The sequence below is a fragment of the Gobius niger genome (genome assembly GCF_951799975.1).
Source record: "Gobius niger genome assembly, chromosome: 12".
Lineage (NCBI taxonomy): Eukaryota > Metazoa > Chordata > Actinopteri > Gobiiformes > Gobiidae > Gobius > Gobius niger.
The window spans coordinates 11,210,066-11,225,820 of record NC_136863.1 but is presented as its reverse complement, the minus strand read 5'-3'; positions in this window follow the sequence as shown (position 1 = coordinate 11,225,820).

Sequence of the window (15,755 nt, the reverse complement as noted above, 5' to 3'; positions counted from 1 at the left end):
CAATTTGAGTAAGGTTAAAGTCAGTCTTGAATTGTATACCATATTATATTGAGAAAAGGTTTCAGAGATAGAGGAGAGGAAAGAGGTCCTCAACTTAAAGAACTCACTTCATAACCTTGAAATCCATATACTATGATCCGGGACGACTGAGAGCTAACACAAACATAGTTGTAAACTGATTTTAATTGTTATTTCCATGATTGCCTCCACCCAACATTTTATAGTAGCTCCTATTTGTGCTGTCCATGGGTTCCATTTGGGTTTTGAATACATTATGGCTTTGCCTATATATGTAACTCACTTAAGTTCTAAATTTGGCAGGTGCAATGCTAAAAGTTCCCCTTCAAAACAGGTAAAGGAAATTCAGTTTGGGCAGTATTTCATGTAGACCCAACATGGGAGTCTGTGCATATCTATTTAAATGCTATTTTTTCCAACTATGGCCTCTCTTTCCAGTCTAGATTACATTGACAGGTATTTGTCTTCTGTGTAATCTCAAAATATCCACAACCCTGGAGGGTGTAATAAAATACTGTAATGTTTTTTTTTTTAGTTAAATCCTTCAATATTAATGCGCCACTTTTACCTGGAAGATCTTCCCATTTGCATGCACATTTTCCCCCTCTCTGCAGCAGCAATCCAGATACTAGAGATGATGTCATTGAGTTTTCCCCTCATGTAGCAACTCCTCCTACATTTTACACTTTTACAGATGACAAGTTATTAGCGCACTTCCAGATTGGTCGTGCTGTAATACAATTGTTCTGTCCAGTGGATTTGTTCTCTGAAACACCAGCAGACCATGAATAACTTGTATGTCCTTGCCACCTTGTCTTCTTGTGTATATATGTAGCTTCCTCTTCACTGCATTTTGGAGTTTTCGCCAATTCAATCAAGTGTTCCAGCTTTCTTCCCCATTTCTCCGAGGACTACACAAACACCAGTCGACCATGCGTGTTGCCTGGCTCTCCAGCACCATGGGGTCAGCTTGTTGTTATTGCACCGTGCTTTGGGACCACGGAGGCGCACCGTGCTGTTGGTGATACCTTCCCTCGCCACCTCCTCAGAATGGCTGGTAATAGGGAAGGCAATCTAATAAGCGCGGCCACGGCTAACCCCTCTGTGCAGCCAGTTTAGAAATAGAGGCTGGGCGAAGCACCACCACAACATCAATCATAGGAAGGGTTCTCTCTGGTGGAAGCAACAACTTTGTCAGAACAACATCCAGCCCACAGATGCTTGGGACATTGTTTGTTACCTGGGGAGTTTTCTCGTTCATCACTCTCTTCTAGATTATATAAACATTCATGCCTTGCTCATAGTGTAAATAAGGCTCACAGCCAGAGTGAAGACCTTAGCAGGCATGGCCAAGATGTAATAGTATTAACTTCAAAATAATATTTCATTATGTGGTGGTACGTGCATGTTTGCTGGCCAACCAATCATACTGCACCTGAGTCTTAGGGAACTCATTCTTTGTATATTTGGTTGTGACAGTGCACAGGAAGGCCCCATCTGGCACGGGATCGAACCCACGGCCTTCTGGCTGTGAGGTAATGTTATGTTTTGAACCTTAGGCTTTTGTGGGAATCCACTATGATATAACATTCAAGGTGGGAGCTGAGAGACTCCCATCGGCCTTGGGTCTATCTATAGCAGAGGTGCTCAAGCTTCTTGTTGAATTTGCACATATCACCAGCAATGGTAGTTTTGCCTGTAAATGTAATTATTCTACACAGTAATAGCCCCGAAAACTAATATTTTTCAGAGACATACCTGACAGAGCTACATCCGTGTGGTACCCGGTGCTACAGACCGGGACAAGCATCGACTGCAGCGCATTGTGCGTGCTGCTGAGAGGGTGAATGGCTGTAGGCTCCCATCCCTCCAAGTCTTGTCCACCCCCAGGACCCGGAGGCGTGTGGGTCGGATCACTGCTGACCCTTCTCACCCTGGACACGGACTATTCACCCCTCTCCCCTCAGGCAGGAGGCTACTGTCTATCAAGACCTATAGATCCCGCCACTTTCCCCTTCGCCATCAGACTCATGAACAAAAAACAAGTCTCTAGACTAGAGCTTAGTTGCAGACTCATAGATGTAATCTGCGCTTGCATTGTGTGGTGTGCACACACTTAGATCCGCTGCTATCACCCTAGCACTTTATCACTTTATATCGTTTTATACGCCGACACATCTGTAAAAACAATCCCGCTGTTGTTCAATGTCTTGCCATATGTCATTTTTCATTTTCTGTTATTTATTTAATATTCTTAATGCATGCCCATTGCCCAATAGCCTTATAGTTGACATTTTTTAGCTTATTTTTATCTTAATTCTGTGTTATATGTTTTATGTTGCACGTTTGCACCAAGAATAATTCTTAGTTTGTGAACCTGTTCTCAAACCATGGCAATAAAACCTATTCTGATTCTGATTAAGCTTCCAGGTCTGAATAAAGGTGTGAGACGAAGTTAAAACCTCCCTTAAATAATTCCAGTTGCATGTTTCACCATGTTCACCACCGGTTTGTGGCCCTCAAGCCCGGACAAACTTCAAAGTGCGGGCTTCGATGGAAAAAGTCTGGACATCTCTGATCTATAGCCTGTCCATCCATGTGGATCTCTACTTCTGTGGTTCTCCCTGAGGTTTGTTTTTTCTCCCCTGGGTTTTGAGTTTCTTATTTATTGTTTTGTTTCGATTTCTTTTTGTGCAGCCCTGTGAGGCAACTCCTGTTGTGATATTGGGCTATGCAAAATGGTTGGTTGGTTGGTTGGTTGGTTGGTTGGTTGGTTGGTTGGTTCGTTGGTCGGGTCAGAGGTTAGGGTTATGATTAGGGTTAGGGACTGCAAATGTAATGTAAGTTGTGTTAGGGTTAGGTTAGTTCAGAAGTTGTGTTTCACTCACACAGATCTTGCACATATTTTTCGAAAGTCTTGGCTTTCAAATGAGATATTGCACTGGCATAGATCTCCTGTCAATGTGCTTTGACATTTAGATATGCATAATTGGAGAAAATAGCTCTAACCCTAAGATGGCAGATAGCAGGTCAAATAAAGCCAGTTTTAGTTTGACTTTAATATCTGTAGTTCTACTTTTATTGTTCCCTTGAATGTCTTTTATCATCTGTTTGTTGTAAAGCACTTTAGGTTGCAGTTTCCCAAATTTAATGGACCACTATCTTTGGGCATCTGTATATATAGGCATTCAGCTACTCTACTTGCTTAACCTCTGCTTCAGCCTCCTTCTCTGAATTGATAGCATCACTTATGAACCTGCTTTATTAGCCACCCACCGGCAGATTAACTGTGGCAATAATAGACCAATCAGCCGCAATTATGGCACGATAAGCCCAGGTACAGCACTGAGACGGATGGAGCACTAAACTCACTAGATTAGCATGCATGTCGTCGTATCTATTTCCATATTACCATGCTTGCGTTGTGCTTTTTTTTTTTTTTGCACTCAGTCCTAATCCCTGTACGGCCGGATATCATAATCAACAGATGTGAAATCAGCGTCCTTATCAGATGCTAATTGAAGCCATAATGATCAAGCCAGGAGTTAATTTTTACATACACGCGGCTTATATAAATCAAGCTTCTCAATCAAATTTTCTGGTATAACCCTTGAAGTGGTCGGAAAATCGCTGGAGAAATCCCACATCATTAGAGCACTTGAGTTGGCACCTGTGCGTTTTGGACGGCTTACACTTTGTTATGATGAGGAAAAACAAGTAGGAGGCCAGAGATGAGTTGTGGCCTGGGGGAGTTTTTCAGATTCTGTCCAAGTTTGTTTCCTGTGACAGCTGTCTGGATTAACCTCCCCCACATGAAAAAAATAAATAAATAGAAGCAGCTTTTAATGATAATTTGTGCAGCTTGGACGCACGGTGTATAGCTGACTGTGATTTGAAGGACTTCCAACAGATAAAATGGTCAAATGAAAAATCGCAATTTTTAAAAACAATTTGCATGATTTTAATCAGGGGTTTGTCGGGGGCCACTATAGGAATATGATCGGTCACAACTGCCAGCTCACTCACCCGGGCAGAAGCTGTATACTGGGGGTCAGTCACTCAGTAAATTGCTGCACTTAAAGGCACTATACCTGTTTTTTTTTTTTTTTTTCTCTAGTAGCGGACAACAATAACAAAATTTGTTTTGTCCTCTTCTTTAGTATATTGTAGACTCAGACATTTTGTGGGAAAACCACTGTACATCTAATTATAGAGCATTTATATCAATTTCATGAGCTTGCAGGCTAGTTTTCCAGCATTTCTGTAAAAGTGACCCTGCAAATTCGTGAAATATGTCTATAAATGTGCCGAATTGGCATGCTAATATGTAAAAAAAAAAAAAAAAAAAAGACAAAAGGATTAGAATAAGTTTGGACCACAACTAACTAACTATTATTAAACCAATTGTTAGAAAAATCAGGTAAAGGGCCTTTACTTTGTGAGGATCTGTTCTTTGCTTGAGCGGTATTTTTCAAAGATAACCTCTTATTTTACTCCACTATATCTGAAAGATATTTATTCAAGTTCAATTCTATCAAGGCTCCATAGTAATACATCCTTTTTTTGTTTATTTTCCCTTTTGCATATTTAGTTTAATTTAAAAGCATTATTGTGCACACTCCAGAACAGTAGATGGCAGTGTGTTGATGTGCCCTTAATGTCACTAACTTAGGACAAAGAAGAAGATTTGTCCCTGTTGTGTTGCCGTACAGGTGCTCTTCACGTTTTTGAAGCAACAAAGTTATTATTCACAGCACTAATTTAAAGTGAGTTGTGCTCTCTACTTTGAATACTTCAAATACTGTATTTTCTGGACTATAAGTCACTTTTTCTCATAGTTTGGCTGGGGGTGCGACTTATACTCAGGTGCAACTTATGTGTTACATGTTTGTTATTTTCACACTGACAGCTGCTAGAGGGCGCTCTAGGCTTGTGTACCAGTATCTACTACTCTGAACTCGAATACCCACTGTAACACCCCCTGTCAAAAAGCGGAGGTTACCCTTATTGCAATGAAAAAAAACGAAAAAAAGCTAATCATGAGCTAAAAGCTAGATGGCCACAGCTAGAGGAGGGAGTTCACAAATGGGTACTTGAACAACGTGCTGCCGGGAGAGGCTTGTCAACGGTGCAGTCCATGCTGCCCAGGTAGTTGCCAAGGCTGGTGCGACTTATTCTCCGGAGCGAATTATAGTCCGGAAAATATGGTAATTAAATCATGTACTTTGACCAGTGACCACCACTCGTACAAGTGTGCATATTGTTTCCTCAACATCCAACCATAAACAAACGGGCGCATTTATGCAGCAGCTCCTCCCTCAGAAAGGATCCTCACAAAAGCACACAAATACGTCTGCATACATTATCGGACTCCTAGTTGTATATATATATATATATATATATCTTGCCCAATCGAAGCCCCTCCATTTTCCCCATGTCTGCGTTTGAGCTGGACCAGTGGTGAGTCGGTGAGATTACTTTGTTCCCAGGAATCATCAAAGTGGACTTCTTAATTACACTTTGTTTAATTGGGTTTCATGCTCTGGGCTTCAAGTGGCAAACAAACCTTCAATGACACTTTTAATATGAGCCGAGAGAGATTAAGAGCAGCTTGTAGTTAACGGTGGCAAAGCTCAAAGGATAGTTTGTTTGTGTTGAGGGTATAATACTGTGTCACGAGCACCTGCACAAGTAAATTGGAAAACGAATAGTAGAAAAATGACACAAATCTTGATAATTTGATCATTTGTGTTGGGATTTTTCTGTATATACTAATCTGTTCTGGAAAATGTAATATTGTTTTTTTTTTTTTTTTTTTTTTTTGTCCAAATGTATGTGAGCACAAAGGGCTTACCATAATTACTTATCCATCCTTTGACCTTGAGGCATTCCACTGCATGACCCTCCCAAAAATTATTCTTACACGAACATTTTAAAATTCTCCATGCATGAAATTAAATACTTTCCCTTTAGCTAGCAGTTCTAATTATTCCAATGGATTTACTCAATTTTGCTCAGTAGTCCCACATGTTGTACATACAGGTGGTCCCACATTCCTACATTCACCGATTGCGAAGCTGTGCAGAAGCGTCCCAGCCCAGTGACCTTACACACAATTGGTAAAAGGAGCAAGGATGGCATAGTGAGGTTAATTGAAGCGGTTAGAGTGAAAATGATTCCCCTGGGGGTGGGGCAGTTGCGGTGAGCTCAGCAATAGGCTGGGATAGGCATGACAGGAAAGGCCGGTGGGGATGGGGGGGTCAAAGGAAGGGATTGCCTCACCCTGAGTGCATGAAGGCGGTGATACATGAGGACGCGAGGATGAAGGCATTCGTCTAAAGGTCACTCCCGTGTGTGTCCTTTCTCATCGCGCTGGTTGTTCATGTCCCTGGACAGTTGTTTTCGGAATACCAGACAGTGCTGTCTGTTTGGATCGCTGACGCAAATCCAGAATTCTCCACATGGCATAGATGATGAGCCTGATGCCCTTCCCAAAACTCTCTATTCTATTGCAGCAATGCAGATGGATACAGGGTAAATATGTACACCCTTGTGCTTTACGTTGCAACGTCATTACACTCTGAAGACTTGACTGTGTTTTGCACCGATTGCAAAATTTCACCTTTTTTGACCAACCAAATCTCAAGCAAGGTGGGTGTAGTGTCTTGCTCAAGGACACTAAGTGAATGACTATAGAACAAGGCAGGTCATAGCTTTACAATTAAAGGCTATTGTGTTCTATATGCTTTATTGTGTTAGTGGCACCAAAAGGTCAAAAAGGGCACAAAGGATATAAATCGAATGGATACTAATCGAATGGATTCATCCCCAAGTTACTTCAAGAAAACCTGCTTTTTACTCGCATATTTGAAAAAAATGAAATCGTTAAAATAGCGCTTTACCAGTGTTTCTTTTTATCAAAGGAGTTGATGGACTCATTTTTATTCCCATTCTTATTTTCTCCCCAATGGATAGTGTAAAACAGTGGTTCTCAGATGGTATGGCAACAGGACCCACCATCACCCTATAGACAAGCCGCAATCCAAATAACAATATGATTTGTTGTATGTAATGCACCCCTCCTGGAACCACTACCTTAACATGGTGGAGGGGTTTGAGCGCCTGAATGATCCTTGAGCTCTGTTGTTGGGGGCTTCGTGCCCCTGGTAGGGTCTCCCAGGGCAAACAGGTCCTAGGTGACGGGTCAGTAAAGAGCGGTTCAGAAGCCCCTTATGAGAGACTAACATGCCCGTTTAGAGCCCTGAGGCCGTCCTTCTGTGGACCCACCACCTGCAGGAGGAGCCATAGGGGCTGGTGATTTAGACAGCTTCAACAGCTGCCCTCACGACCCGGAAACAGACAAGTAGAAGAAAATGGATGGATGGATGGATGGATATATAATGCAAAATAATGTAATTTCCTCAAAAATGATCATTGTATAAGCATTAGATCAGAAGGACAACTTGATTGGATAGTAACTTGGGATATAAATGTTCTGTTTTTGCTTCATGTCATATAACTATGATTAAAGACAACAAAAATCATTCCAAAATCAATATTATGTAAAATGATTGACTTTATGCTAAACTCTCGGGAACACACTGCATTTCTGCACAAATTGAATTCAGTAATTGGATTTCTTGGTATTTGGTGCACAGATAAAATTAAATTTCAAAGCTGCACTGCAAGTAGGACAGTCTTTCTGTGAGGTATAGATATAGGCAGGGGGTGTGATGGAGGAAAAGGTTGACAGCCATTACCCCCACTGTGCCCGGCGAGGGGCTTTCCTCTGGGTTTGATCAGCCCTGAGAGTGCATGTGTGGACAGACAGAGATGTCACTGATAATGCACACGCCACTGCAGCTTGTAGCTGACAGACAGACCCATCCCTGAGCCCTGTCTGTCGCCTCCTCTGCACATCCGTCGCCACTACCCCCCAGGACAAAGGGAAGTGTTCAAATGTCACTGAGATACTGTATGATTTTTTTTGGCAATTGAATGATCAGTGTAATGGACAGGCACGTTGAAGGCACACTCACTTCTACATGCAAATCAGTCATGGAATTGGACATCTCCCTCATTGTGGTATCTATTTTTTTCTGCAGAGAAGGAGTCTGTTGGCAAATCTTGCAACATGTCAGTGATAATAATAAATGGAGCAAAACCATGATGCCTTTATCTGATCAATTAACATGATACAGTGCATTTGCCTTGACTTTCTCACCAACGTGATGCAAGAGGGGCACTGCATCGGGCAAACTGAAGGTCGTGGTGGATAAATAATCCAATGTGTTCGGATTAACCTTATACTTTTCCTTCCACTTTGCTTACATTTTCATTTAATAAACCATATCACTTTATGGTTGAGTAGTAATGTCTAGTTTTTGTCATCATACCACACATAAAATGACTTCTTGCTGCCATAAGCACACTTCCAGATTTTGGCACAATGTCTATCTTCTGGACTTTAGCTTTTAAATTTGGTAAATAACTAATATGTGCAGTCCTCCTCACACTCGCCCAAAGTAACTTACTTACAGCCAAAACACTATTAGTTTTTAAAGAGCTTTATCTGGCATAGCGATCTTTCTCTTCAAACAAAAGCCTATTACACAGATGCAGTAGCATTGCTGTAGGAATCCTGCGGAGAGCTAAATGCTTTTATTGTATTATTCCGGTGAAAACACAATTACTTCAACGGCGGTTTATGGGGGAAGTAATTGAAGTCAGGCTTGTAAATGTAAATAGCAGCATAGTCTATTAAACCAAAGCACACATAGTTGCAAACAAATTATTCTTGGGCAGATAACGCTCCGGTCATGCAGGCAACCGTCCCGTGCAAAAAAATCCATTTATCTGATGATTAATAGGGTTTTGCTGGTGTCCAAAGCCAGGGGCCACTTGAACTCCAGTTTGACCTGCAAACCATTAAAGTCAGTGCACTGCCCGGGAACATTTATGGGGTGATGTGAATCTCCTAATCACCTTTACTAGACATGCAATACGTGTGACCAGTGAGTCAATGGTGACCTTCAGGACAGCAAAAACGCATATAGTGACCATGACGACTGTACGAACATAATTTAAACACACATTATCAAGAAGATTATAGATGGTTTGATTTCGAGTGGTGTTTGCAAAATCTGGAGACCCCCTGGGCACCCTGTTGCCAGAGGTGGGTTGAAAAACAGTGGCCTGTTCCTTTAAAGTAACGTTTAATAAATTTTTTGGCTACTCTTCCCACCTCTGCCTTTAACCCACTGCTCCAGTCAGGCTGCCCAGAGCTGCTATATAGATAAGCAGGTATCAGAGTGTATTCCAAGACACAATGCAGAACAACAAACTACTATATGCTACTTGAAGTGCATTTTTAAATGTGGAAAGCCCATTTGTATTAGTGAGGGAAGACCTTTTAAGATATAGCCAAATCCCACCGTCAACTTCCTCTTGTTTCACTTCCAAATACAGTACAGCAGATAACACAAATCCAAATCTTTCATTTCCGTTACAAAAAAGCTCGAGGGGAATCTCTGCTATGATATATGGCCAGTACATGTTCTTCCTAGTGATGCACATTGCACACACAGCCAGGTCGAAGCGTCGACAGCGGTCCACACTGCCAGGAGCGCATTTCCAATTGGCTTGAGACGAAAGCTTACCTCCCAATGCCATTTTCAAGGGTACTCAGCCATTGTATGAAGCGGAATCCAGTAAAGGTCACACTGTAGACGCAGGACCCAGGAGCTACTGTTAAACGGGCATTGGCAAATAGTGAACGCAGAGATAAGGCGCTTTTTTTTTTTCTTGTTGGGAGAGATTCCAGAGTAAACAACTGGAGTCAAAGCTGGGAGGGTTAAACACAGGGCGCATTTATTCATTTTGTTTGTTTGTTTATTACCACTGTAGCAAAACCACTCAATGCACACTCACCATGCAACTAATTAAAGCCATACTGCGAAACGTTTTATCCAGTAGAATTAAACTCCAAGCCAATTTAATCATGTTTATATCAGCAAAATAAAACTACTGCTAAAGGCTTCACTGTGAGTGGGCTTGTCTCCTCAGACCTGACTCAGAACGTCGCTGGGAGCAGGACATTACCAGTTTGTTTTCGTGGAAATGTTGCTCTGCTTAGGTTAGATTGCGGGCAAACATGAGCATTAAATGTCAGGTCCTTTTTCCAAATGCTTTGTTTTGATGATTACCTGCCGCTAAAGCAGCATTGTCGGACTCTGTTAGGAGCATGTTTGGTAAAGAAGCTACTGTTATTAATCATTACCATGTAGAGTCGACAACGTTCGCCGGCTTTTGGACTTCGTTGGGCAAACTGAATTTTTTTCCATACCCAGCGTGAGCCGTAGCATCGAAACTCCACCTTCCTAACAAGACAGCGACGTGCGATATGAGTGATGAGTGAATTTATTGCAGCTAAATGTCGTTGTTTTAGTCCTTGGCCCCCCTGCTGTCCATAAACCTCCCAGTGATTAGTGAGGCACATGCAGCCAACCTAATTATCCAACGCCACACCAAACACTCCATCTCATACTGCAATTACGCTCAATGCAACAGTGGAAAGCTGTGATTAAAGGGGGGAAAGGGGCTCATTTGTTAATATATGTGCTTGGGTACAGCAATGCTATGGTCACTTGGGTACAGCATGCGAATACACTTCCATCGGTGACATGTTCTGGTGAGGAGATTCAATGTGAACAGTATATTATAAGGGATGCATTGTGATAATACCTCATCTACTGTATGAGTTTATGCAAATCGATGAAGCTTTTTAATTAAAAACATGATTTGTTTTGATGGGCTGGGGGTGAATAAACGTTTTGTGTCCAGGCCTGTCAACAATGCTTCTTGAAGACACATTATAACCACTCTTGTCTTGACTTTTGAAATAACATTACAGCAACATCACAGGATTCAATAGACGACAGTGGCTCAGATGGTAGAGCTGGTTGTCCTGTAACCTAAAAGCAGGGGTGTCCAAACTTTTTTCACTGAGGGCCACATACAGATGTTATTTAATTGAATATGCTTAAATAAAAAAAGAAAGAAAAAAAATGTCAATTATATTTTTAGAATTTGCAGTGGGCCAATTAAAAGTGGACTGTGGGGCGCAGTTGGCCCGCGGGCCGTAGTTTGGACACCCGTTGTGGGTTCAAATCTCGCAGCTGTAGATTGTCGTTGTGTCCTTGGTAGGGCTGGGTACCGTTACATTTTTTACCGATACCAATACTTTAACAATACTTGGTTTTCAATACCGATATCTAACAATACTCTTTCAGATACCTATGCTGATTGGTAATTGTCACCCAGAACCAGAAAACAGAACAATAAGGTTGGAAGATCTGCAAATTTACAATATTGATTTGTGAAAAATGGGAAACATTGTGTAAAAACTATTCTGGGGGAAAATGGGCAATAATTTGGGGGGAACAAAAAAGGAAAAAATATGTAAAAAAAAAATAATGGGGCAAGCATTGGGCAACAAAAAATGTATATATATATGTATATGGAATTGGGACTTGGGATTTGTTTTTTTTTTGGTACCTGCTTTCAGTACTTTCATTTTCTCGATACCTAATTTTTTTTTTTTTTTTCGGTACCCGCCTGGCATCGTTAATGGTACCCAGCGCTAGTCCTTGGGCAAGACACTTCACCCATCTATGTATAAATGTGATAAAAGAGTGAGTGGTTGGTCGTGGTCATTGGCGCCGGTGGATAGCACAGACTGGCATCCTCCCTCGCTTTTCACCCCAGGGCAGCTCTATACTATAGTAGTTTACCACCATGGAGTGAATGAATGTTAAGTGTTTTTGAATGTCCAAGAATGCGATATTTATTTCCCTCTCATTGCTGTAAAAACATAAAGAGACATTAATAGACTTGAATTGGTTTACAATGACTCACTGTGTACCATTTAGTGAATTTAATGTATTAATCAAGGGGTCAAGAAACGATGAACTGGGAACCCGCTTTGAATTATGTTTTTACTTCATTTATTCATTATTAAAAACCTGCATATCAAATTAACCAAATGATTCTGGGACCAGCCTCCAAGGCCACTGATCTAACGTATACAGCACACAATACAAAATATTACTGCTGTACCTAATAAAATGACCCTTATATTAGCCCTTTGAAGCTGCATCGGCACAGACAGACAAACTGGGTCAAACGACGGCTGTGATCTAATGAGTGAGAGGAGGGAGAAGCTGAACCTCGTCTTTACCTGATCCGCCATTAAAATCCCTATTTCCTACACAATCTGTTAAATCGTCTAATGTTACCATGACAAAGGCACAATCGCCTGCACTTATCCTATTATATGGGCATTATAGGCTATACTAAGACGCTCCGTGTGGGGGTGGTGGGGAGAGTGTGATGTTTTCTTGCCAGCAGGGGGCAGTGCAGCCGTACATCTGCGTCAGTGCGCCATTTGGATTGGTTTTGATGGAGAGAAGAGAGAGTGGGGTTGGACGCCTTTTCTATTGTACCCTGGATAGGATACCCCCCCTCATGGGCATGTCAGTATCCTCATAGCACACTGTAGTGACATCTGAAATGAACAGCGGCCATTGATCGTAGCGGATGAACTTCCCAGACGGTAGAGAAGTAGACACACATGTGGAGGCTGTGGTGTAATGTTATAATGTCAAAGGATTTAGAGCAGAAGTTGTTGGCAATATTTGGAAAGGTCGCACTGTCATATATTGCCAACAAGAGCTTAACTATATGGAAAAAACAATACACTTTTGCAGATGCCACTCAGAGTGAGGAATCAAGAAGATTTCTACTGACTGAAAATCGGTTTCTTTCTTTTCTTTTCTTTTTTTTTAAAATCAATGTCATGGATTTTCGATTTGAAAGGCTAAATAATATGTGAAATAGAATTAGACATGATATTATTTCCAATTCAACCTGAAAAGACTCACAGAAACAGAGTGGTTTACGGCCATTTTATTGGACATGAATCGTTATTGGGGTTCACAACCGGTTGTCCGACTTTTTGGTCGTGCGATTTCTGGCGTTTCCCAAATCGCTGCGTTTATTTATTTTTTGCGTAGAACGTAGTTGTGTTGTTCCGATCACCGCGCAGCGTGCGTCACACGCAGGCTGCTCGGTCGGGCGGCTGTCACTAACCTTTTTATTTAAAAATATTGTGCGGTTGAGTAGAGTTTATTTGACATGTCATAGAACCCGGAGCCCGGACCCTGGTGGTGTTAGAGGATGAGACCCAGGGCCAGCTGACAGCAACGAGCAGAGCCGAGGAGAGGCCAGGTGGAGGAGGGGCGGAGGAGGGTCGCAGCACAGCTGGGAAATGGACAAGGATGGTTAGGAAGGGGATCCTGGTGATGAAATGGCTGTAGCAAGAATGAGCAGTTGCGGTGATTGGATGATTGTTGAAGAGCTGCCAGTGATGAGGCACTGAATAAATGCTGGAGGTAAGTCTTCCAGGTTGAATTAGCTTCATTGAATGAAGCTTCATTTAATCTCAAAAGTAGCCTATTAGCATGTTGCACTGTGGCTTGATGCATGGTTTAGCTGCAGCAGAGGCTTTCTGAGTTTGATTCTTTCCTCTTTTTGTCAAATATCTCTCCCTATACCTTCTCCCATCCTCCTATATGACGTTATTAAGCCTTGGGGCCAAATCATAAAAAAATACTAACTTTCATTTGGTCTGTACATGACATTTCTACTCGCATATTTCAATTCCTTTCCAAATCGACATGAAAGAAGTGTAGCATGTGAGGCTGCTGGGGTGTAGAAAAATGGTGCTTTAAAAAGTCTCTCAGAAATGCGCACATGCTGTGTGTCTTACGTCACGCTGCCTCTGAGTCAGCCGGTCAGATGTTAGGCAGTGGGATATGAAGAACCAGGCAAGAAAAATCCTCCAATTTTATCACCTTGAGAGTGTCTGCTGGAAAACGACAAAGTTTAAGAAGGTGCATATGATGAATGTGATTAAAGCCACATCAATCAAGCATATCAACCATATCCTGCAATTACATTTCTACTGCAGAAAAATTCAAGATAACAATTTTAGCAATACATAGCGCTTTTCCAGACACTTATAATCAATGTTGTGTATAATGCCTTAATTACTCGAAGGTGATGAACTAGTTATGTGGCCACAGCTGCTCTGGAGTAGGTTGAATTAAACGTGACTGCCATTATGCGTCATTAGCCCCTTTTGACCACCACTGACCACTCACTCACACACCGGATTGAACCACCAACCTTTGAGTTTATCCCCAAATCTTTTTCGCTATACCTCTACTTTTTTGGGGGATTCTAAGATAAGATAAGATAAGATGATACTTTATTGATCTCACAGATGGAGAAATTGCATTAGATGAGTGTGCATCCGGCAGCAGCACCCATTCAGTGCGCACCACTCTTTTTCCACTCTTTTTTTTCTTTGGTGAAAGATCGTTGTGTCGCGGCCGCCATCTTCACTGTTTTGGTCACAGGAGGAGCACTGGTTGATGGGAAATCCGTACACGATGACCACGGCGGTGGAGCTCTTGCACTTGGCCACGATGTTCTTGGCCACACAGGTGTAGTTGGCCGTGTTGGACAGACGCGCCTGCTTGAAAATGTCGGCTATCAGCCGATCTAGCACCGGAGAAAGCCGATATCTGCGGGACCGAAAGTGATAGAGACTTTTTGCGGCAGGATGCTAATGCTAACAGCAACTAATGAAAGCTTGGACAGAATTGGATCACCTAAAGTAATATAATAAAATTGGCTACGACTGGAGTGGCCAAGTATTTATGTTTTTTTTTTTTTACAGGATTATTGACCAGACATTTGGAAAAATTTGCTAAAAGTATCGGCTGAGCATATCGGCATTGGCCAATAAAAATACCCAAAAATCGGCCAATAAAAACCCATATCAGTCGACCTCCAGTTGTGACTTATGTTGAAGGTGGGTCCTGAAGCTACACATGTTGACAAACTCTGTTCCAGGAACTCGTGGTGGGCGACACCGTCATGTGTTCTCGGCCAGACTGCGAAATTTGTTTTCGTACGTATGTTCTGCTACTGTTTCTCACCCAGAGATGTATTAAGATTAGGCACCAGCCCACTATCCTTAAGATTAGTGGCTAGGACAGGGTTAAACTGATTGGTTCATATGTATAACGTTTCAAATTCATGACTTGACACGATTGGTTGAAGGCAGAACATACCTACAAAAAATATATTCGCGGCCAGACTATGATACTGATGTAACATGTGGCATTTCTGACATACTGCTGTCTAAATATTTCAGAGTCACAACAGATAATAATGCTAAAAAGTATTTGACATATGTGATCAGATCAGCATAAGGTTCAGAGCCTTTTGAACAATTGAAATCCCCGCTCACAGGACGTGCTTAGACTGAGAGGAAATTACTGCACAACAAATGTGGGCAGAGCTGAATAAGGTGAATAGGTAATTCAACCTGGATAGATAGACAAAAGCAGTGATTAGGAAGATTTATTAACATTGAACAGCTTGGAGTCAGGGATGTCTTCCCCCGGAGCATGGACATTGATGATGGTATAGGATACCCATGAAGGATGCCGCAGGGAGAAGCCATGGGGCAGAAGAGGTGGAGATGGGGTGGAGGTGGGTCGCAGCGCAGCTCGGAAGCGAACGAACCATGATTGCTGGGACTTAAAGCGGGACCGAGGGCGATGATTGGACGCTGATGGCTGAGGTAGAGGTGTGGCCCTGTTGGA